Here is a 25,764-nt window from a genome sequence, read left to right as displayed (position 1 = left end):
GGCTTCTTGAGGGGAAAGCTGTAACTCTGTGAGATGATTTCACAGAACACAAAGTAGTTTCTCAGAAACGTTCTTTCTCTTAGTTATCGGAGGATATTTCCTTTGGCCCTATAGTCTTCAAAGGGATCCGAAATATCTGTTGTCAGATTCCACAGAAATAAGGCTAGCAAGGAGATCCACGAAATATAGATGTAACTCTGTGAGATGAATTAACAGAACACTAAGCAGTTTCTCAGAAAGCTTCTTTCCAGATTTCATCTGAGGATATTTTCTTTTTCACCATAGCCCTCTAAGGGCTTCCAAATATCACTTTGCCAATTCCACAAGAACTGTCTTAGCGAAAGGCTTCTTGAGGGGAAAGCTGTAACTCTGTGAGATGATTTCACAGAACACAAAGAAGTTTCTGAGAAAGCTTCTTTCTCTTAGTTTTCGGAGGATATTTCCTTTTTCCCTATAGTCTTCAAAGGGATCCGAAATATCTGTTCTCAGATTCCACAGAAATAAGGATAGCCAAGTGATCCACCAAATACAGATATAACACTGTGAGATGAATTAACAGAACACTAAGCAGTTTCTCAGAAACCTTCTTTCCAGATTTCATCTGAGGATATTTCCTTTTTCACCATAGCCCTCTATGGGCTTCCAAATATCACTTTGCCAATTCCACAAGAACTGTCTTAGCGAAAGGCTTCTTGAGGGGAAAGCTGTAACTCTGTGAGATGATTTCACAGAAAACAAAGAAGTTTCTCAGAAAGCTTCTTTTTCTTTGTTATCGGAGGATATTTCCTTTGGCCCTATAGTCTTCAAAGGTATCCGAAATATCTGTTCTCAGATTCCACAGAAATAAGGCTAGCAAAGAGATCCACGAAATACAGATGTAACACTGTGAGATGAATTAACAGAACACTGAGCAGTTTCTCAGAAAGCTTCTTTCCAGATTTCATCGGAGGATATTTCCTTTTTCACCATAGCCCTCTATGGGCTTCCAAATATCACTTTGCCAATTCCACAAGAACTGTCTTAGCAAAAGGCTTCTTGAGGGGAAAGCTGTAACTCTGTGAGATGATTTCATAGAACACAAAGAAGTGTCTCAGAAAGCTTCTTTCTCTTAGTTATCGGAGGATATTTACTTTGGCCCTATAGTCTTCAAAGGGATCCGAAATATCTGTTCTCAGATTCCACAGAAATAAGCCTAGCAAAGAGATCCACGAAATATAGATGTAACTCTGTGAGATGAATTAACAGAACACTAAACAGTTTCTCAGAAAGCTTCTTTCCAGATTACATCGGAGGATATTTCCTTTTTCACCATAGCCCTCTATGGGCTTCCAAATATCACTTTGCCAATTCCACAAGAACTATCTTAGCGAAAGGCTTCTTGAGGGGAAAGCTGTAACTCTGTGAGATGATTTCACAGAACACAAAGAAGTTTCTCAGAAAGCTTCTTTCTCTTAGTTATCGGAGGATATTTCCTTTGGCCCTATAGTCTTCAAAGGGATCCGAAATATCTGTTCTCAGATTCCACAGAAATAAGGCTAGAAAAGAGATCCACGAAATATAGAAGTAACTCTGTGAGATGAATTAACAGAACACTAAGCAGTTTCTCAGAAAGCTTCTTTCCAGATTTCATCTAATTATATTTCCTTTTTCACCATAGCCCTCTATGGGCTTCCAAATATCACTTTGCCAATTCCTCAAGAAATGTCTTAGCGAAAGGCTTCTTGAGGGGAAAACTGTAACTCTGTGAGATGATTTCACAGAACACAAAGAAGTTTCTCAGAAATCTTCTTTCTCTTAGTTATCGGAGGATATTTCCTTTGGCCCTATAGTCTTCAAAGGGATCCGAAATATCTGCTCTCAGATTCCACAGAAATAAGGCTAGCCAAGTGATCCACGAAACACAGATGTAACTCTGTGAGATGAATTAACAGAACACTAAGCAGTTTCTCAGAAAGCTTCTTTCCAGATTTCATCTGCGGATATTTCCTTTTTCACCATAGCCCTCTATGGGCTTCCAAATATCACTTTGCCAATTCCACAAGAACTGTCTCAGCGAAAGGCTTCTTTAGGGGAAAGCTCTAACTCTGTGAGATGATTACATAGAACACAAAGAAATTTCTCACAAAGCTTTTTCTCTTTGTTATCGGAGGATATTTCCTTTGGCCCTATAGTCTTCAAAGGGATCCGAAATATCTGTTGTCAGATTCCACAGAAATAAAGCTAGCAAGGAGATCCACGAAATATAGATGTAACTCTGTGAGATGAATTAACAGAACACTAAGCAGTTTCTCAGAAAGTTTCTTTCCAGATTTCATCGGAGGATATTTCCTTTTTCACCATAGCCCTCTATGGGCTTCCAAATATCACTTTGCCAATTCCACAAGAACTGTCTTAGCGAAAGGCTTCTTGAGGGGAAAGCTGTAACTCTGTGAGATGATTTCATAGAACACAAAGAAGTTTCTCAGAAAGCTTCTTTCTCTTAGTTATCGGAGGATATTTCCTTTGGCCCTATAGTCTTCAATGGGATCCGAAATATCTGTTCTCAGATTCCACAGAAATAAGCCTAGCAAAGAGATCCACGAAATATAGATATAACTCTGTGAGATGAATTAACAGAACACTAAACAGTTTCTCAGAAAGCTTCTTTCCAGATTACATCGGAGGATATTTCCTTTTTCACCATAGCCCTCTATGGGCTTCCAAATATCACTTTGCCAATTCCACAAGAACTGTCTTAGCTAAAGGCTTCTTGAGGGGAAAGCTGTAACTCTGTGAGATGATTTCACAGAACACAAAGAAGTTTCTCAGAAAGCTTCTTTCTCTTAGTTATCGGAGGATATTTCCTTTGGCCCTATAGTCTTCAAAGGGATCCGAAATATCTGTTCTCAGATTCCACAGAAATAAGGCTAGAAAAGAGATCCACGAAATATAGAAGTAACTCTGTGAGATGAATTAACAGAACACTAAGCAGTTTCTCAGAAAGCTTCTTTCCAGATTTCATCGGAGGATATTTCCTTTTTCACCATAGCCCTCTATGGGCTTCCAAATATCACTTTGCCAATTCCTCAAGAAATGTCTTAGCGAAAGGCTTCTTGAGGGGAAAGCTGTAACTCTGTGAGCTCATTTCACAGAACACAAAGCAGTTTCTCAGAAAGCTTCTTTCTCTTTGTTATCGGAGGATATTTCCTTTGGCCCTATAGTCTTCAAAGGGATCCGAAATATCTGTTCTCAGATTCCACAGAAATAAGGCTAGCAAAGAGATCCACGAAATACAGATGTAACTCTGTGAGATGAATTAACAGAACACTGAGCAGTTTCTCAGAAAGCTTCTTTCCAGATTTCATCTGAGGATATTTCCTTTTTCACCATAGCCCTCTACGGGCTTCCAAATATCACTTTGCCAATTCCACAAGCACTGTCTTAGCGAAAGTCTTCTTGAGGGGAAAGCTGTAACTCTGTGAGATGATTTCACAGAACACAAAGAAGTTTCTCAGAAAGCTTCTTTCTCTTAGTTATCGGAGGATATTTCCTTTGGCCCTATAGTCTTCAAAGGGATCCGAAATATCTGTTCTCAGATTCACAGAAATAAGGCTAGCCAAGTGATCCACGAAATACAGATGTAACTCTGTGAGATGAATTAACAGAACACTAAGCAGTTTCTCAGAAAGCTTCTTTCCAGATTTCATCTGAGGATATTTCCTTTTTCACCATAGCCCTCTATGGGCTTCCAAATATCACTTTGCCAATTCCACAAGAACTGTCTTAGCGAAAGGCTTCTTGAGGGGAAAGCTGTAACTCTGTGAGATGATTTCACAGAACACAAAGTAGTTTCTCAGAAACGTTCTTTCTCTTAGTTATCGGAGGATATTTCCTTTGGCCCTATAGTCTTCAAAGGGATCCGAAATATCTGTTGTCAGATTCCACAGAAATAAGGCTAGCAAGGAGATCCACGAAATACAGATGTAACTCTGTGAGATGAATTAACAGAACACTAAGCAGTTTCTCAGAAAGCTTCTTTCCAGATTTCATCTGAGGATATTTCCTTTTTCACCATAGCCCTCTAAGGGCTTCCAAATATCACTTTGCCAATTCCACAAGAACTGTCTTAGCGAAAGGCTTCTTGAGGGGAAAGCTGTAACTCTGTGAGATGATTTCACAGAACACAAAGAAGTTTCTGAGAAAGCTTCTTTCTCTTAGTTTTCGGAGGATATTTCCTTTGGCCCTATAGTCTTCAAAGGGATCCATAATATCTGTTCTCAGATTCCACAGAAATAAGGCTAGCCAAGTGATCCACCAAATACAGATATAACACTGTGAGATGAATTAACAGAACACTAAGCAGTTTCTCAGAAAGCTTCTTTCCAGATTTCATCTGAGGATATTTCCTTTTTCACCATAGCCCTCTATGGGCTTCCAAATATCACTTTGCCAATTCCACAAGAACTGTCTTAGCGAAAGGCTTCTTGAGGGGAAAGCTGTAACTCTGTGAGATGATTTCACAGAAAACAAAGAAGTTTCTCAGAAAGCTTCTTTTTCTTTGTTATCGGAGGATATTTCCTTTGGCCCTATAGTCTTCAAAGGGATCCGAAATATCTGTTCTCAGATTCCACAGAAATAAGGCTAGCAAAGAGATCCACGAAATACAGATGTAACTCTGTGAGATGAATTAACAGAACACTGAGCAGTTTCTCAGAAAGCTTCTTTCCAGATTTCATCTGAGGATATTTCCTTTTTCAACATAGCCCTCTACGGGCTTCCAAATATCACTTTGCCAATTCCACAAGCACTGTCTTAGCGAAAGGCTTCTTGAGGGGAAAGCTGTAACTCTGTGAGATGATTTCACAGAACACAAAGAAGTTTCTCAGAAAGCTTCTTTCTCTTAGTTATCGAAGGATATTTCCTTTTGCCCTATAGTCTTCAAAGGGATCCGAAATATCTGTTCTCAGATTCCACAGAAATAAGGCTAGCCAAGTGATCCACGAAATACAGATGTAACTCTGTGAGATGAATTAACAGAACACTAAGCAGTTTCTCAGAAAGCTTCTTTCCAGATTTCATCTGCGGATATTTCCTTTTTCACCATAGCCCTCTATGGGCTTCCAAATATCACTTTGCCAATTCCACAAGAACTGTCTTAGCGAAAGGCTTCTTGAGGGGAAAGCTGTAACTCTGTGAGATGATTACATAGAACACAAAGAAATTTCTCACAAAGCTTCTTTCTCTTTGTTATCGGAGGATATTTCCTTTGGCCCTATAGTCTTCAAAGGGATCCGAAATATCTGTTGTCAGATTCCACAGAAATAAAGCTAGCAAGGAGATCCACGAAATATAGATGTAACTCTGTGAGATGAATTAACAGAACACTAAGCAGTTTCTCAGAAAGTTTCTTTCCAGATTTCATCGGAGGATATTTCCTTTTTCACCATAGCCCTCTATGGGCTTCCAAATATCACTTTGCCAATTCCACAAGAACTGTCTTAGCAAAAGGCTTCTTGAGGGGAAAGCTGTAACTCTGTGAGATGATTTCATAGAACACAAAGAAGTTTCTCAGAAAGCTTCTTTCTCTTAGTTATCGGAGGATATTTACTTTGGCCCTATAGTCTTCAAAGGGATCCGAAATATCTGTTCTCAGATTCCACAGAAATAAGCCTAGCAAAGAGATCCACGAAATATAGATGTAACTCTGTGAGATGAATTAACAGAACACTAAACAGTTTCTCAGAAAGCTTCTTTCCAGATTACATCGGAGGATATTTCCTTTTTCACCATAGCCCTCTATGGGCTTCCAAATATCACTTTGCCAATTCCACAAGAACTGTCTTAGCGAAAGGCTTCCTGAGGGGAAAGCTGTAACTCTGTGAGATGATTTCACAGAACACAAAGAAGTTTCTCAGAAAGCTTCTTTCTCTTAGTTATCGGAGGATATTTCCTTTGGCCCTATAGTCTTCAAAGGGATCCGAAATATCTGTTCTCAGATTCCACAGAAATAAGGCTAGAAAAGAGATCCACGAAATATAGAAGTAACTCTGTGAGATGAATTAACAGAACACTAAGCAGTTTCTCAGAAAGCTTCTTTCCAGATTTCATCGGAGGATATTTCCTTTTTCACCATAGCCCTCTATGGGCTTCCAAATATCACTTTGCCAATTCCTCAAGAAATGTCTTAGCGAAAGGCTTCTTGAGGGGAAAACTGTAACTCTGTGAGATGATTTCACAGAACACAAAGAAGTTTCTCAGAAAGCTTCTTTCTCTTAGTTATCGGAGGATAATTCCTTTGGCCCTATAGTCTTCAAAGGGATCCGAAATATCTGCTCTCAGATTCCACAGAAATAAGGCTAGCCAAGTGATCCACGAAATACAGATGTAACTCTGTGAGATGAATTAACAGAACACTAAGCAGTTTCTCAGAAAGCTTCTTTCCAGATTTCATCGGAGGATATTTCCTTTTTCACCATAGCCCTCTATGGGCTTCCAAATATCACTTTGCCAATTCCACAAGAACTGTCTCAGCGAAAGGCTTCTTTAGGGGAAAGCTCTAACTCTGTGAGATGATTACATAGAACACAAAGAAATTTCTCACAAAGCTTCTTTCTCTTTGTTATCGGAGGATATTTCCTTTGGCCCTATAGTCTTCAAAGGGATCCGAAATATCTGTTCTCAGATTCCACAGAAATAAGGCTAGCAAAGAGATCCACGAAATACAGATGTAACTCTGTGAGATGAATTAACAGAACACTGAGCAGTTTCTCAGAAAGCTTGTTTCCAGATTTCATCTGAGGATATTTCCTTTTTCACCATAGCCCTCTACGGGCTTCCAAATATCACTTTGCCAATTCCACAATCACTGTCTTAGCGAAAGTCTTCTTGAGGGGAAAGCTGTAACTCTGTGAGATGATTTCACAAAACACAAAGAAGTTTCTCAGAAAGCTTCTTTCTCTTAGTTATCGGAGGATATTTCCTTTGGCCCTATAGTCTTCAAAGGGATCCGAAATATCTCTTCTCAGATTCACAGAAATAAGGCTAGCCAAGTGATCCACGAAATACAGATGTAACTCTGTGAGATGAATTAACAGAACACTAAGCAGTTTCTCAGAAAGCTTCTTTCCAGATTTCATCTGCGGGTATTTCCTTTTTCACCATAGCCCTCTAGGGGCTTCCAAATATCACTTTGCCAATTCCACAAGAACTGTCTTAGCGAAAGGCTTCTTGACGGGAAAGCTGTAACTCTGTGAGATGATTACATAGAACACAAAGAAATTTCTCACAAAGCTTCTTTCTCTTTGTTATCGGAGGATATTTCCTTTGGCCCTATAGTCTTCAAAGGGATCCGAAATATCTGTTCTCAGATTCCACAGAAATAAGGCTAGCAAAGAGATCCACGAAATACAGATGTAACTCTGTGAGATGAATTAACAGAACACTAAGCAGTTTCTCAGAAAGCTTCTTTCCAGATTTCATCTGAGGATACTTCCTTTTTCACCATAGCCCTCTATGGGCTTCCAAATATCAATTTGCCAATTCCACAAGAACTGTCTTAGCGAAAGGCTTCTTGAGGGGAAAGCTGTAACTCTGTGAGCTCATTTCACAGAACACAAAGAAGTTTCTCAGAAAGCTTCTTTCTCTTAGTTTTCGGAGGATATTTCCTTTGGCCCTATAGTCTTCAAAGGGATCCGAAATATCTGTTCTCAGATTCCACAGAAATAAGGCTAGCAAAGAGATCCACGAAATATAGATGTAACTCTGTGAGATGAATTAACAGAACACAAAGCAGTTTCTCAGAAAGCTTCTTTCCAGATTTCATCTAATTATATTTCCTTTTTCACCATAGCCCTCTAAGGGCTTCCAAATATCACTTTGCCAATTCCACAAGAACTGTCTTAGCGAAAGGCTTCTTGAGGGGAAAGCTGTAACTCTGTGAGATGATTACATAGAACACAAGGAAATTTCTCACAAAGCTTCTTTCTCTTTGTTATCGGAGGATATTTCCTTTGGCCCTATAGTCTTCAAAGGGATCCGAAATATCTGTTCTCAGATTCCACAGAAATAAGGCTAGCAAAGAGATCCACGAAATACAGATGTAACTCTGTGAGATGAATTAACAGAACACTAAGCAGTTTCTCAGAAAGCTTCTTTCCAGATTTCATCTGATTATATTGCCTTTTTCACCATAGCCCTCTATGGGCTTCCAAATATCACTTTGCCAATTCCACAAGAACTGTCTTAGCGAAAGGCTTCTTGAGGGGAAAGCTGTAACTCTGTGAGGTGATTACATAGAACACAAAGAAGTTTCTCAGAAATCTTCTTTCTCTTAGTTATCGGAGGATATTTCCTTTGGCCCTATAGTCTTCAAAGGGATCCGAAATATCTGTTCTCAGATTCCACAGAAATAAGGCTAGCAAAGAGATCCACGAAATACAGATGTAACTCTCTGAGATGAATTAACAGAACACTAAGCAGTTTCTCAGAAAGCTTCTTTCCAGATTTCATCTGAGGATATTTCCTTTTTCACCATAGCCCTCTATGGGCTTCCAAATATCACTTTGCCAATTCCACAAGAACTGTCTTAGCGAAAGGCTTCTTGAGGGGAAAGCTGTAACTCTGTGAGATGATTTCACAGAACACAAAGAAGTTTCTCAGAAAGCTTCTTTCTCTTAGTTTTCAGAGGATATTTCCTTTGGCCCTATAGTCTTCAAAGGGATCCGAAATATCTGTTCTCAGATTCCACAGAAATAAGGCTAGCAAAGAGATCCACGAAATATAGATGTAACTCTGTGAGATGAATTAACAGAAAACGAAGCAGTTTCTCAGAAAGCTTCTTTCCAGATTTCATCGGAGGATATTTCCTTTTTCACCATAGCCCTCTATGGGCTTCCAAACATCACTTTGCCAATTCCACAAGAACTGTCTTAGCGAAAGGCTTCTTGAGGGGAAAGCTGTAACTCTGTGAGCTCATTTCACAGAACACAAAGAAGTTTCTCAGAAAGCTTCTTTCTCTTAGTTTTCGGAGGATATTTCCTTTGGCCCTATAGTCTTCAAAGGGATCCGAAATATCTGTTCTCAGATTCCACAGAAATAAGGCTAGCAAAGAGATCCACGAAATATAGATGTAACTCTGTGAGATGAATTAACAGAACACTAAGCAGTTTCTCAGAAAGCTTCTTTCCAGATTTCATCGGAGGATATTTCCTTTTTCACCATAGTCCTCTATGGGCTTCCAAATATCACTTTGCCAATTCCACAAGAACTGTCTTAGCGAAAGGCTTCTTGAGGGGAAAGCTTTACCTCTGTGAGATGATTTCACAGAACACAAAGAAGTTTCTCAGAAAGCTTCTTTCTCTTAGTTTTCGGAGGATATTTCCTTTGGCCCTATAGTCTTCAAAGGGATCCGAAATATCTGTTCTCAGATTCCACAGAAATAACGCTAGCAAAGAGATCCAGAATTATAGATGTAACTCTGAGAGATGAATTAACAGAACACTAAGCAGTTTCTCAGAAAGCTTCTTTCCAGATTTCATCGGAGGATATTTCCTTTTTCACCATAGCCCTCTAAGGGCTTCCAAATATCACTTTGCCAATTACACAAGAAATGTCTTAGCGAAAGGCTTCTTGAGGGGAAAGCTGTAACTCTGTGAGATGATTTCACAGAACACAAAGAAGTTTCTCAGAAAGCTTCTTTCTCTTAGTTTTCAGAGGATATTTCCTTTGGCCCTATAGTCTTCAAAGGGATCCGAAATATCTGTTCTCAGATCCCACAGAAATAAGGCTAGCCAAGTGATCCACGAAATACAGATGTAACTCTGTGAGATGAATTAACAGAACACTAAGCAGTTTCTCAGAAAGCTTCTTTCCAGATTTCATCGGAGGATATTTCCTTTTTCACCATAGCCCTCTATGGGCTTCCAAATATCACTTTGCCAATTCCACAAGAACTGTCTTAGCGAAGGGCTTCTTGAGGGGAAAGCTGTAACTCTGTGAGCTCATTTCACAGAACACAAAGAAGTTTCTCAGAAAGCTTCTTTCTCTTAGTTTTTGGAGGATATTTCCTTTGGCCCTATAGTCTTCAAAGGGATCCGAAATATCTGTTCTCAGATTCCACAGAAATAAGGCTAGCAAAGAGATCCACGAAATATAGATGTAACTCTGTGAGATGAATTAACAGAACACTAAGCAGTTTCTCAGAAAGCTTCTTTCCAGATTTCATCGGAGGATATTTCCTTTTTCACCATAGTCCTCTATGGGCTTCCAAATATCACTTGGCCAATTCCACAAGAACTGTCTTAGCGAAAGGCTTCTTGAGGGGAAAGCTGTAACTCTGTGAGCTGATTTGACAGAACACAAAGAAGTTTCTCAGAAAGCTTCTTTCTCTTAGTTTTCGGAGGATATTTCCTTTGGCCCTATAGTCTTCAAAGGGATCCGAAATATCTGTTCTCAGATTCCACAGAAATAACGCTAGCAAAGAGATCCAGAAATATAGAAGTAACTCTGTGAGACGAATTAACAGAACACTTAGCAGTTTCCCAGAAAGCTTCCTTCCAGATTTCATCGGAGGATATTTCCTTTTTCAACATAGCCCTCTATGGGCTTCCAAATATCTCTTTGGCAATTACACAAGAAATGTCTTAGCGAAAGGCTTCTTGAGGGGAAAGCTGTAACTCTGTGAGATGATTTCACAGAACGCAAAGAAGTTTCTCAGAAAGCTTCTTTCTCTTAGTTATCGGAGGATATTTCCTTTGGCCCTATAGTCTTCAAAGGGATCAGAAATATCTGTTCTCAGATTCCACAGAAATAAGGCTAGCAAAGAGATCCACGAAATACAGATGTAACTCTGTGAGATGAATTAACAGAACACTAAGCAGTTTCTCAGAAAGCTTCTTTCCAGATTTCATCTGAGGATAATTCCTCTTTCACCATAGCCCTCTATGGGCTTCCAAATATCACTTTGCCAATTCCACAAGAACTGTCTTAGCGAAAGGCTTCTTGAGGGGAAAGCTGTAACTCTGTGAGATGATTTCACAGAACACAAAGAAGTTTCTGAGAAAGCTTCTTTCTCTTAGTTATCGGAGGATATTTCCTTTGGCCCAATAGTCTTCAAAGGGATACGAAATATCTGTTGTCAGATTCCACAGAAATAAGGCTAGCCAAGTGATCCACGAAATACAGATGTAACACTGTGAGATGAATTAACAGAACACTAAGCAGTTTCTCAGAAAGCTTCTTTCCAGATTTCATCTGAGGATATTTCCTTTTTCACCATAGCCCTCTATGGGCTTCCAAATATCACTTTGCCAATTCCACAAGAACTGTCTTAGCGAAAGGCTTCTTGAGGGGAAAGCTTAACTCTGTGAGATGATTACACAGAACACAAAGAAATTTCTCACAAAGCTTCTTTCTCTTTGTTATCTGAGGATATTTTCTTTGGCCCTATAGTCTTCAAAGGGATCCGAAATATCTGTTCTCAGATTCCACAGAAATAAGGCTAGCAAAGAGATCCACGAAATACAGATGTAACTCTGTGAGATGAATTAACAGAACACTAAGCAGTTTCTCAGAAAGCTTCTTTCCAGATTTCATCTGAGGATATTTCCTTTTTCACCATAGCCCTCTATGGGCTTCCAAATATCACTTTGCCAATTCCACAAGAACTGTCTTAGCAAAAGGCTTCTTGAGGGGAAAGCTGTAACTCTGTGAGCTCATTTCACAGAACACAAAGAAGTTTCTCAGAAAGCTTCTTTCTCTTAGTTTTCGGAGGATATTTCCCTTGGCCCTATAGTCTTCAAAGGGATCCGAAATATCTGTTCTCAGATTCCACAGAAATAATGCTAGCAAAGAGATCCACGAAATATAGATGTAACTCTGTGAGATGAATTAACAGAACACTAAGCAGTTTCTCAGAAATCTTCTTTCCAGATTTCATCGGAGGATATTTCCTTTTTCACCATAGCCCTCTATGGGCTTCCAAATATCACTTTGCCAATTCCACAAGAACTGTCTTAGCGAAAGGATTCTAGAGGGGAAAGCTGTAACTCTGTGAGATGATTTCACAGAACACAAAGAAGTTTCTCAGAAAGCTTCTTTCTCTTAGTTATCGGAGGATATTTCCTTTGGCCCTATAGTCTTCAAAGGGATCCGAAATATCTGTTCTCAGATTCCACAGAAATAAGGCTAGCAAAGAGATCCACGAAATATAGAAGTAACTCTGTGAGATGAATTAACAGAACACTAAGCGGTTTCTCAGAAAGCTTCTTTCCAGATTTCATCGGAGGATATTTCCTTTTTCACCATAGAACTCTATGGGCTTCCAAATATCACTTTGCCAATTCCACAAGAAATGTCTTAGCGAAAGGCTTCATGAGGGGAAAGCTGTAACTCTGTGAGATGATTTCACAGAACACAAAGAAGTTTCTCAGAAAGCTTCTTTCTCTTAGTTATCGGAGGATATTTCCTTTGGCCCTATAGTCTTCAAAGGGATCCGAAATATCTGTTTTCAGATTCCACAGAAATAAGGCTAGCAAAGAGATCCACGAAATACAGATGTAACTCTGTGAGATGAATTAACAGAACACTAAGCAGTTTCTCAGAAAGCTTCTTTCCAGATTTCATCTGAGGATATTTCCTTTTTCACCATAGCCCTCTATGGGCTTCCAAATATCACTTTGCCAATTCCACAAGAACTGTCTTAGCGAAAGGCTTCTTGAGGGGAAAGCTGTAACTCTGAGCTGATTTCACAGAACACAAAGAAGTTTCTCAGAAAGCTTCTTTCTCTTAGTTATCGGAGGATATTTCCTTTGGCCCTATAGTCTTCAAAGGGATCCGAAATATCTGTTCTTAGATTCAACAGAAATAAGGCTACCAAAGAGATCCACGAAATACAGATGTAACTCTGTGAGATGAATTAACAGAACACTGAGCAGTTTCTCAGAAAGCTTCTTTCCAGATTTCATCTGAGGATATTTCCTTTTTCACCATAGCCCTCTATGGGCTTCCAAATATCACTTTGCCAATTCCACAAGAACTGTCTTAGCGAAAGGATTCTTGAGGGGAAAGCTGTAACTCTGTGAGATGATTTCACAGAACACAAAGAAGTTTCTCAGAAAGCTTCTTTCTCTTAGTTTTCGGAGGATATTTCCTTTGGCCCTATAGTCTTCAAAGGGATCCGAAATATCTGTTCTCAGATTCCACAGAAATAAGGCTAGCAAAGAGATCCACGAAATATAGATGTAACTCTGTGAGATGAATTAACAGAACACTAAGCAGTTTCTCAGAAAGCTTCTTTCCAGATTTCATCTGAGGATATTTCCTTTTTCACCATAGCCCTCTATGGGCTTCCAAATATCACTTTGCCAATTCCACAAGAACTGTCTTAGCGAAAGGCTTCTTGAGGGGAAAGCTGTAACTCTGTGAGCTGATTTGACAGAACACAAAGAAGTTTCTCAGAAAGCTTCCTTCTCTTAGTTTTCGGAGGATATTTCCTTTGGCCCTATAGTCTTCAAAGGGATCCGAAATATCTGTTCTCAGATTCCACAGAAATAACGCTAGCAAAGAGATCCAGAAATATAGATGTAACTCTGTGAGATGAATTAACAGAACACTAAGCAGTTTCTCAGAAAGCTTCTTTCCAGATTTCATCGGAGGATATTTCCTTTTTCACCATAGAACTCTATGGGCTTCCAAATATCACTTTGCCAATTCCACAAGAAATGTCTTAGCGAAAGGCTTCATGAGGGGAAAGCTGTAACTCTGTGAGATGATTTCACAGAACACAAAGAAGTTTCTCAGAAAACTTCTTTCTCTTAGTTATCGGAGGATATTTCCTTTGGCCCTATAGTCTTCAAAGGGATCCAAAATATCTGTTTTCAGATTCCACAGAAAGAAGGCTAGCAAAGAGATCCACGAAATACAGATGTAACTCTGTGAGATGAATTAACAGAACACTAAGCAGTTTCTCAGAAAGCTTCTTTCCAGATTTCATCTGAGGATATTTCCTTTTTCACCATAGCCCTCTATGGGCTTCCAAATATCACTTTGCCAATTCCACAAGAACTGTCTTAGGGAAAGGCTTCTTGAGGGGAAAGCTCTAACTCTGTGAGCTGATTTCACAGAACACAAAGAAGTTTCTCAGAAAGCTTCTTTCTCTTAGTTATCGGAGGATATTTCCTTTGGCCCTATAGTCTACAAAGGGATCCGAAATATCTGTTCTCAGATTCCACAGAAATAAGGCTAGCCAAGTGATCCACGAAATACAGATGTAACTCTGTGAGATGAATTAACAGAACACTAAGCAGTTTCTCAGAAAGCTTCTTTCCAGATTTCATCGGAGGATATTTCCTTTTTCACCATAGCCCTCTATGGGCTTCCAAATATCACTTTGCCAATTCCACAAGAACTGTCTTAGCGAAAGGCTTCTTGAGGGGAAAGCTGTAACTCTGTGAGCTCATTTCACAGAACACAAAGAAGTTTCTCAGAAAGCTTCTTTCTCTTAGTTTTCGGAGGATATTTCCTTTGGCCCTATAGTCTTCAAAGGGATCCGAAATATCTGTTCTCAGATTCCACAGAAATAAGGCTAGCAAAGAGATCCACGAAATATAGATGTAACTCTGTGAGATGAATTAACAGAACACTAAGCAGTTTCTCAGAAAGCTTCTTTCCAGATTTCATCTGAGGATATTTCCTTTTTCACCATAGCCCTCTATGGGCTTCCAAATATCACTTTGCCAATTCCACAAGAACTGTCTTAGCGAAAGGCTTCTTGAGGGGAAAGCTGTAACTCTGTGAGATGATTTCACAGAACACAAAGAAGTTTCTCAGAAAGCTTCTTTCTCTTAGTTTTCGGAGGATATTTCCTTTGGCCCTATAGTCTTCAAAGGGATCCGAAATATCTGTTCTCAGATTCCACAGAAATAACGCTAGCAAAGAGATCCAGAAATATAGATGTAACTCTGTGAGATGAATTTACAGAACACTAAGCAGTTTCTCAGAAAGCTTCTTTCCAGATTTCATCGGAGGATATTTCCTTTTTCACCATAGCACTCTAAGGGCTTCCAAATATCACTTTGCCAATTCCACAAGAACTGTCTTAGCGAAAGGCTTCTTGAGGGGAAAGCTGTAACTCTGTGAGATGATTTCACAGACACAAAGAAGTTTCTCAGAAAGCTTCTTTCTCTTAGTTATTGGAGGATATTTCCTTTGGCCCTATAGTCTTCAAAGGGATCCGAAATATCTGTTCTTAGATTCCACAGAAATAAGGCTAGGAAAGAGATCCACGAAATACAGATGTAACTCTGTGAGATGAATTAACAGAACACTAAGCAGTTTCTCAGAAAGCTTCTTTCCAGATTTCATCTGAGGATATTTCCTTTTTCACCATAGCCCTCTATGGGCTTCCAAATATCACTTTGCCAATTCCACAAGAACTGTCTTAGCGAAAGACTTCTTGAGGGGAAAGCTGTAACTCTGTGAGATGATTTCACGGAACACAAAGAAGTTTCTCAGAAAGCTTCTTTCTCTTAGTTATCGGAGGATATTTCCTTTGGCCCTATAGTCTTCAAAGGGATCCGAAATATCTGTTCTCAGATTCCACAGAAATAAGGCTAGCAAAGAGATCCACGAAATATAGAAGTAACTCTGTGAGACGAATTAACAGAACACTAAGCAGTTTCTCAGAAACCTTCTTTCCAGATTTCATCGGAGGATATTTCCTTTTTCAACATAGCCCTCTATGGGCTTCCAAATATCTCCTTGGCAATTACACAAGAAATGTCTTAGCGAAAGGCTTCTTGAGGGGAAAGCTGTAACTCTGTGAGATGATTTCACAGAACACAAAGAAGTTTCTCAGAAAGCTTCTTTCTCTTAATTATCGGAGGATATTTCCTTTGGCCCTATAGTCTACAAAGGGATCAGAAATATCTGTTCTCAGATTCCACAGAAATAAGGCTAGCAAAGAGATCCACGAAATACAGATGTAACTCTGTGAGATGAATTAACAGAACACTAAGCAGTTTCTCAGAAAGCTTCTTTCCAGATTTCATCTGAGGATAATTCCTTTTTCACCATAGCCCTCTATGGGCTTCCAAATATCACTTTGCCAATTCCACAAGAACTGTCTTAGCGAAAGGCTTCTTGAGGGGAAAGCTGTAACTCTGTGAGATGATTTCACAGAACACAAAGAAGTTTCTGAGAAAGCTTCTTTCTCTTAGTTATCGGAGGATATTTCCTTTGGCCCAATAGTCTTCAAAGGGATACGAAATATCTGTTGTCAGATTCCACAGAAATAAGGCTAGCCAAGTGATCCACGAAATACAGATGTAACACTGTGAGATGAATTAACAGAACACTAAGCAGTTTCTCAGAAAGCTTCTTTCCAGATTTCATCTGAGGATATTTCCTTTTTCACCATAGCCCTCTATGGGCTTCCAAATATCACTTTGCCAATTCCACAAGAACTGTCTTAGCGAAAGGCTTCTTGAGGGGAAAGCTTAACTCTGTGAGATGATTACATAGAACACAAAGAAATTTCTCACAAAGCTTCTTTCTCTTTGTTATCTGAGGATATTTCCTTTGGCCCTATAGTCTTCAAAGGGATCCGAAATATCTGTTCTCAGATTCCACAGAAATAAGGCTAGCAAAGAGATCCACGAAATACCGATGTAACTCTGTGAGATGAATTAACAGAACACTAAGCAGTTTCTCAGAAAGCTTCTTTCCAGATTTCATCGGAGGGTATTTCCTTTTTCACCATAGCCCTCTATGGGCTTCCAAATATCACTTTGCCAATTCCACAAGAACTGTCTTAGCGAAAGGCTTCTTCAGGGGAAAGCTATAACTCTGTGAGCTGATTTCACAGAACACAAAGAAGTTTCTCAGAAAGCTTCTTTCTCTTAGTTTTCGGAGGATATTTCCCTTGGCACTGTAGTCTTCAAAGGGATCCGAAATATCTGTTCTCAGATTCCACAGAAATAATGCTAGCAAAGAGATCCACGAAATATAGATGTAACTCTGTGAGATGAATTAACAGAACACTAAGCAGTTTCTCAGAAATCTTCTTTCCAGATTTCATCGGAGGATATTTCCTTTTTCACCATAGCCCTCTATGGGCTTCCAAATATCACTTTGCCAATTCCACAAGAACTGTCTTAGCGAAAGGATTCTTGAGGGGAAAGCTGTAACTCTGTGAGATGATTTCACAGAACACAAAGAAGATTCTCAGAAAGCTTCTTTTTCTTTGTTATCCGAGGATATTTCCTTTGGCCCTATAGTCTTCAAAGGGATCCGAAATATCTGTACTCAGATTCCACAGAAATAAGCCTAGCAAAGAGATCCACGAAATACAGATGTAACTCTGTGAGATGAATTAACAGAACACTGAGCAGTTTCTCAGAAAGCTTCTTTCCAGATTTCATCGGAGGATATTTCCTTTTTCACCATAGCCCTCTATGGGCTTCCAAATATCACTTTGCCAATTCCACAAGAACTGTCTTAGCGAAAGGCTTCTTGAGGGGAAAGCTGTAACTCTGTGAGATGATTTCACAGAACACAAAGAAGTTTCTCAGAAAGCTTCTTTCTCTTAGTTATCGGAGGATATTTCCTTTGGCCCTATAGTCGACAAAGGGATCCGAAATATCTGTTCTCAGATTCCACAGAAATAAGGCTAGCCAAGTGATCCACGAAATACAGATGTAACTCTGTGAGATGAATTAACAGAACACTAAGCAGTTTCTCAGAAAGCTTCTTTCCAGATTTCATCTGAGGATATTTCCTTTTTCACCATAGCCCTCTATGGGCTTCCAAATATCACTTTGCCAATTCCACAAGAACTGTCTTAGCGAAAGGCTTCTTGAGGGGAAAGCTGTAACTCTGTGAGCTGATTTGACAGAACACAAAGAAGTTTCTCAGAAGGCTTCTTTCTCTTAGTTTTCGGAGGATATTTCCTTTGGCCCTGTAGTCTTCAAAGGGATCCGAAATATCTGTTCTCAGATTCCACAGAAATAACGCTAGCAAAGAGATCCAGAAATATAGATGTAACTCTGTGAGATGAATTAACAGAACACTAAGCAGTTTCTCAGAAAGCTTCTTTCCAGATTTCATCGGAGGATATTTCCTTTTTCACCATAGCCCTCTAAGGGCTTCCAAATATCACTTTGCCAATTACACAAGAAATGTCTTAGCGAAAGGCTTCTTGAGGGGAAAGCTGTAACTCTGTGAGATGATTTCACAGAACACAAAGAAGTTTCTCAGAAAGCTTCTTTCTCTTAGTTATCGGAGGATATTTCCTTTGGCCCTATAGTCTTCAAAGGGATCCGAAATATCTGTTCTTAGATTCCACAGAAATAAGGCTAGCAAAGAGATCCACGAAATACAGATGTAACTCTGTGAGATGAATTAACAGAACACTGAGCAGTTTCTCAGAAAGCTTCTTTCCAGATTTCATCGGAGGATATTTCCTTTTTCACCATAGCCCTCTATGGGCTTCCAAATATCACTTTGCCAATTCCACAAGAACTGTCTTAGCGAAAGGCTTCTTGAGGGGAAAGCTGTAACTCTGTGAGCTGATTTGACAGAACACAAAGAAGTTTCTCAGAAGGCTTCTTTCTCTTAGTTTTCGGAGGATATTTCCTTTGGCCCTGTAGTCTTCAAAGGGATCCGAAATATCTGTTCTCAGATTCCACAGAAATAACGCTAGCAAAGAGATCCAGAAATATAGATGTAACTCTGTGAGATGAATTAACAGAACACTAAGCAGTTTCTCAGAAAGCTTCTTTCCAGATTTCATCGGAGGATATTTCCTTTTTCACCATAGCCCTCTAAGGGCTTCCAAATATCACTTTGCCAATTACACAAGAAATGTCTTAGCGAAAGGCTTCTTGAGGGGAAAGCTGTAACTCTGTGAGATGATTTCACAGAACACAAAGAAGTTTCTCAGAAAGCTTCTTTCTCTTAGTTATCGGAGGATATTTCCTTTGGCCCTATAGTCTTCAAAGGGATCCGAAATATCTGTTCTTAGATTCCACAGAAATAAGGCTAGCAAAGAGATCCACGAAATACAGATGTAACTCTGTGAGATGAATTAACAGAACACTGAGCAGTTTCTCAGAAAGCTTCTTTCCAGATTTCATCGGAGGATATTTCCTTTTTCACCATAGCCCTCTATGGGCTTCCAAATATCACTTTGCCAATTCCACAAGAACTGTCTTAGCGAAAGGATTCTTGAGGGGAAAGCTGTAACTCTGTGAGATGATTTCACAGAACACAATGAAGTTTCTCACAAAGCTTCTTTCTCTTAGTTATCGGAGGATATTTCCTTTGGCCCTATAGTCTTCAAAGGGATCCGAAATATCTGTTTTCAGATTCCACAGAAATAAGGCTAGCAAAGAGATCCACGAAATACAGATGTAACTCTGTGAGATGAATTAACAGAACACTAAGCAGTTTCTCAGAAAGCTTCTTTCCAGATTTCATCTGAGGATATTTCCTTTTTCACCATAGCCCTCTATGGGCTTCCAAATATCACTTTGCCAATTCCACAAGAACTGTCTTAGCGAAAGGCTTCTTGAGGGGAAAGCTGTAACTCTGTGAGATGATTTCACAGAACACAAAGAAGTTTCTCAGAAAGCTTCTTTCTCTTAGTTTTCGGAGGATATTTCCTTTGGCCCTATAGTCTTCAAAGGGATCCGAAATATCTGTTCTCAGATTCCACAGAAATAACGCTAGCAAAGAGATCCAGAAATATAGATGTAACTCTGTGAGATGAATTAACAGAACACTAAGCAGTTTCTCAGAAAGCTTCTTTCCAGATTTCATCGGAGGATATTTCCTTTTTCACCATAGCCCTCTATGGGCTTCCAAATATCACTTTGCCAATTCCACAAGAACTGTCTTAGCGAAAGGCTTCTTGAGGGGAAAGCTGTAACTCTGTGAGATGATTTCACAGACACAAAGAAGTTTCTCAGAAAGCTTCTTTCTCTTAGTTATTGGAGGATATTTCCTTTGGCCCTATAGTCTTCAAAGGGATCCGAAATATCTGTTCTTAGATTCCACAGAAATAAGGCTAGGAAAGAGATCCACGAAATACAGATGTAACTCTGTGAGATGAATTAACAGAACACTAAGCAGTTTCTCAGAAAGCTTCTTTCCAGATTTCATCTGAGGATATTTCCTTTTTCACCATAGCCCTCTATGGGCTTCCAAATATCACTTTGCCAATTCCACAAGAACTGTCTTAGCGAAAGACTTCTTGAGGGGAAAGCTGTAACTCTGTGAGATGATTTCACGGAACACAAAGAAGTTTCTCAGAAAGCTTCTTTCTCTTAGTTATCGGAGGATATTTCCTTTGGCCCTATAGTCTTCAATGGGATCCGAAATATCTGTTCTCAGATTCCACAGAAATAAGGCTAGCAAAGAGATCCACGAAATATAGAAGTAACTCTGTGAGACGAATTAACAGAACACTAAGCAGTTTCTCAGAAACCTTCTTTCCAGATTTCATCGGAGGATATTTCCTTTTTCAACATAGCCCTCTATGGGCTTCCAAATATCTCCTTGGCAATTACACAAGAAAAGTCTTAGCGAAAGGCTTCTTGAGGGGAAAGCTGTAACTCTGTGAGATGATTTCACAGAACACAAAGAAGTTTCTCAGAAAGCTTCTTTCTCTTAATTATCGGAGGATATTTCCTTTGGCCCTATAGTCTACAAAGGCATCAGAAATATCTGTTCTCAGATTCCACAGAAATAAGGCTAGCAAAGAGATCCACGAAATACAGATGTAACTCTGTGAGATGAATTAACAGAACACTAAGCAGTTTCTCAGAAAGCTTCTTTCCAGATTTCATCTGAGGATAATTCCTTTTTCACCATAGCCCTCTATGGGCTTCCAAATATCACTTTGCCAATTCCACAAGAACTGTCTTAGCGAAAGGCTTCTTGAGGGGAAAGCTGTAACTCTGTGAGATGATTTCACAGAACACAAAGAAGTTTCTGAGAAAGCTTCTTTCTCTTAGTTATCGGAGGATATTTCCTTTGGCCCAATAGTCTTCAAAGGGATACGAAATATCTGTTGTCAGATTCCACAGAAATAAGGCTAGCCAAGTGATCCACGAAATACAGATGTAACACTGTGAGATGAATTAACAGAACACTAAGCAGTTTCTCAGAAAGCTTCTTTCCAGATTTCATCTGAGGATATTTCCTTTTTCACCATAGCCCTCTATGGGCTTCCAAATATCACTTTGCCAATTCCACAAGAACTGTCTTAGCGAAAGGCTTCTTGAGGGGAAAGCTTAACTCTGTGAGATGATTACATAGAACACAAAGAAATTTCTCACAAAGCTTCTTTCTCTTTGTTATCTGAGGATATTTCCTTTGGCCCTATAGTCTTCAAAGGGATCCGAAATATCTGTTCTCAGATTCCACAGAAATAAGGCTAGCAAAGAGATCCACGAAATACCGATGTAACTCTGTGAGATGAATTAACAGAACACTAAGCAGTTTCTCAGAAAGCTTCTTTCCAGATTTCATCGGAGGGTATTTCCTTTTTCACCATAGCCCTCTATGGGCTTCCAAATATCACTTTGCCAATTCCACAAGAACTGTCTTAGCGAAAGGCTTCTTCAGGGGAAAGCTATAACTCTGTGAGCTGATTTCACAGAACACAAAGAAGTTTCTCAGAAAGCTTCTTTCTCTTAGTTTTCGGAGGATATTTCCCTTGGCACTGTAGTCTTCAAAGGGATCCGAAATATCTGTTCTCAGATTCCACAGAAATAATGCTAGCAAAGAGATCCACGAAATATAGATGTAACTCTGTGAGATGAATTAACAGAACACTAAGCAGTTTCTCAGAAATCTTCTTTCCAGATTTCATCGGAGGATATTTCCTTTTTCACCATAGCCCTCTATGGGCTTCCAAATATCACTTTGCCAATTCCACAAGAACTGTCTTAGCGAAAGGATTCTTGAGGGGAAAGCTGTAACTCTGTGAGATGATTTCACAGAACACAAAGAAGTTTCTCAGACAGCTTCTTTTTCTTTGTTATCCGAGGATATTTCCTTTGGCCCTATAGTCTTCAAAGGGATCCGAAATATCTGTACTCAGATTCCACAGAAATAAGCCTAGCAAAGAGATCCACGAAATACAGATGTAACTCTGTGAGATGAATTAACAGAACACTGAGCAGTTTCTCAGAAAGCTTCTTTCCAGATTTCATCGGAGGATATTTCCTTTTTCACCATAGCCCTCTATGGGCTTCCAAATATCACTTTGCCAATTCCACAAGAACTGTCTTAGCGAAAGGCTTCTTGAGGGGAAAGCTGTAACTCTGTGAGATGATTTCACAGAACACAAAGAAGTTTCTCAGAAAGCTTCTTTCTCTTAGTTATCGGAGGATATTTCCTTTGGCCCTATAGTCGACAAAGGGATCCGAAATATCTGTTCTCAGATTCCACAGAAATAAGGCTAGCCAAGTGATCCACGAAATACAGATGTAACTCTGTGAGATGAATTAACAGAACACTAAGCAGTTTCTCAGAAAGCTTCTTTCCAGATTTCATTTGAGGATATTTCCTTTTTAACCATAGCCCTCTATGGGCTTCCAAATATCACTTTGCCAATTCCACAAGAACTGTCTTAGCGAAAGGCTTCTTGAGGGGAAAGCTGTAACTCTGTGAGCTCATTTCACAGAACACAAAGAAGTTTCTCAGAAAGCTTCTTTCTCTTAGTTTTCGGAGGATATTTCCTTTGGCCCTATAGTCTTCAAAGGGATCCGAAATATCTGTTCTCAGATTCCACAGAAATAAGGCTAGCAAAGAGATCCAAGAAATATAGATGTAACTCTGTGAGATGAATTAACAGAACACTAAGCAGTTTCTCAGAAAGCTTCTTTCCAGATTTCATCTGAGGATATTTCCTTTTTCACCATAGCCCTCTATGGGCTTCCAAATATCACTTTGCCAATTCCACAAGAACTGTCTTAGCGAAAGGCTTCTTGAGGGGAAAGCTGTAACTCTGTGAGCTGATTTGACAGAACAAAAAGAAGTTTCTCAGAAAGCTTCTTTCTCTTAGTTTTCGGAGGATATTTCCTTTGGCCCTATAGTCTTCAAAGGGATCCGAAATATCTGTTCTCAGATTCCACAGAAATAACGCTAGCAAAGAGATCCAGAAATATAGATGTAACTCTGTGAGATGAATTAACAGAACACTAAGCAGTTTCTCAGAAAGCTTCTTTCCAGATTTCATCGGAGGATATTTCCTTTTTCACCATAGCCCTCTAAGGGCTTCCAAATATCACTTTGCCAATTACACAAGAAATGTCTTAACGAAAGGCTTCTTGAGGGGAAAGCTGTAACTCTGTGAGATGATTTCACAGAACACAAAGAAGTTTCTCAGAAAGCTTCTTTCTCTTAGTTATCGGAGGATATTTCCTTTGGCCCTATAGTCTTCAAAGGGATCCGAAATATCTGTTCTCAGATTCCCCGGAAATAAGGCTAGCAAAGAGATCCACGAAATACAGATGTAACTCTGTGAGATGAATTAACAGAACACTGAGCAGTTTCTCAGAAAGCTTCTTTCCACATTTCATCGGAGGATATTTCCTTTTTCACCATAGCCCTCTATGGGCTTCCAAATATCACTTTGACAATTCCACAAGAACTGTCTTAGCGAAAGGATTCTTGAGGGGAAAGCTGTAACTCTGTGAGAAGATTTCACAGAACACAAAGAAGTTTCTCAGAAAGCTTCTTTCTCTTAGTTATCGGAGGATATTTCCTTTGGCCCTATAGTCTTCAAAGGGATCAGAAATATCTGTTCTCAGATTCCACAGAAATAAGGCTAGCAAAGAGATCCACGAAATACAGATGTAACTCTGTGAGATGAATTAACAGAACACTGAGCAGTTTCTCAGAAAGCTTCTTTCCAGATTTCATCTGAGGATATTTCCTTTTTCACCATAGCCCTCTATGGGCTTCCAAATATCACTTTGCCAATTCCACAAGAACTGTCTTAGCGAAAGGATTCTTGAGGGGAAAGCTGTAACTCTGTGAGATGATTTCACAGAACACAAAGAAGTTTCTCAGAAAGCTTCTTTCTCTTAGTTTTCGGAGGATATTTCCTTTGGCCCTATAGTCTTCAAAGGGATCCGAAATATCTGTTCTCAGATTCCACAGAAATAAGGCTAGCAAAGAGATCCACGAAATATAGATGTAACTCTGTGAGATGAATTAACAGAACACTAAGCAGTTTCTCAGAAAGCTTCTTTCCAGATTTCATCCGAGGATATTTCCTTTTTCACCATAGCCCTCTATGGGCTTCCAAATATCACTTTGCCAATTCCACAAGAACTGTCTTAGCGAAAGGCTTCTTGAGGGGAAAGCTGTAACTCTGTGAGCTGATTTGACGGAACACAAAGAAGTTTCTCAGAAAGCTTCTTTCTCTTAGTTTTCGGAGGATATTTCCTTTGGCCCTATAGTCTTCAAAGGGATCCGAAATATCTGTTCTCAGATTCCACAGAAATAACGCTAGCAAAGAGATCCAGAAATATAGATGTAACTCTGTGAGATGAATTAACAGAACACTAAGCAGTTTCTCAGAAAGCTTCTTTCCAGATTTCATCGGAGGATATTTCCTTTTTCACCATAGAACTCTATGGGCTTCCAAATATCACTTTGCCAATTCCACAAGAAATGTCTTAGCGAAAGGCTTCATGAGGGGAAAGCTGTAACTCTGTGAGATGATTTCACAGAACACAAAGAAGTTTCTCAGAAAGCTTCTTTCTCTTAGTTATCGGAGGATATTTCCTTTGGCCCTATAGTCTTCAAAGGGATCCGAAATATCTGTTTTCAGATTCCACAGAAATAAGGCTAGCAAAGAGATCCACGAAATACAGATGTAACTCTGTGAGATGAATTAACAGAACACTAAGCAGTTTCTCAGAAAGCTTCTTTCCAGATTTCATCTGAGGATATTTCCTTCTTCACCATAGCCCTCTATGGGCTTCCAAATATCACTTGGCCAATTCCACAAGAACTGTCTTAGCGAAAGGCTTCTTGAGGGGAAAGCTCTAACTCTGTGAGCTGATTTCACAGAACACAAAGAAGTTTCTCAGAAAGCTTCTTTCTCTTAGTTATCGGAGGATATTTCCTTTGGCCCTATAGTCTACAAAGGGATCCGAAATATCTGTTCTCAGATTCCACAGAAATAAGGCTAGCCAAGTGATCCACGAAATACAGATGTAACTCTGTGAGATGAATTAACAGAACACTAAGCAGTTTCTCAGAAAGCTTCTTTCCAGATTTCATCTGATTATATTGCCTTTTTCACCATAGCCCTCTATGGGCTTCCAAATATCACTTTGCCAATTCCACAAGAACTGTCTTAGCGAAAGGCTTCTTGAGAGGAAAGCTGTAACTCTGTGACGTGATTACATAGAACACAAAGAAGTTTCTCAGAAAGCTTCTTTCTCTTAGTTATCGGAGGATATTTCCTTTGGCCCTATAGTCTTCAAAGGGATCCGAAATATCTGTTCTCAGATTCCACAGAAATAAGGCTAGCAAAGAGATCCACGAAATACAGATGTAACTCTGTGAGATGAATTAACAGAACACTAAGCAGTTTCTCAGAAAGCTTCTTTCCAGATTTCATCGGAGGATATTTCCTTTTTCACCATAGCCCTCTATGGGCTTCCAAATATCACTTTGCCAATTCCACAAGAACTGTCTTAGCGAAAGACTTCTTGAGGGGAAAGCTGTAACTCTGTGAGCTCATTTCACAGAACACAAAGAAGT

The sequence above is a fragment of the Macaca mulatta genome, chromosome 6 (assembly GCF_049350105.2).
Source record: "Macaca mulatta isolate MMU2019108-1 chromosome 6, T2T-MMU8v2.0, whole genome shotgun sequence".
NCBI classification, from domain to species: Eukaryota; Metazoa; Chordata; class Mammalia; order Primates; family Cercopithecidae; genus Macaca; species Macaca mulatta.
The sequence above is the reverse complement of the archived record's forward strand: the minus strand, read 5'-3'. Positions refer to the sequence as shown.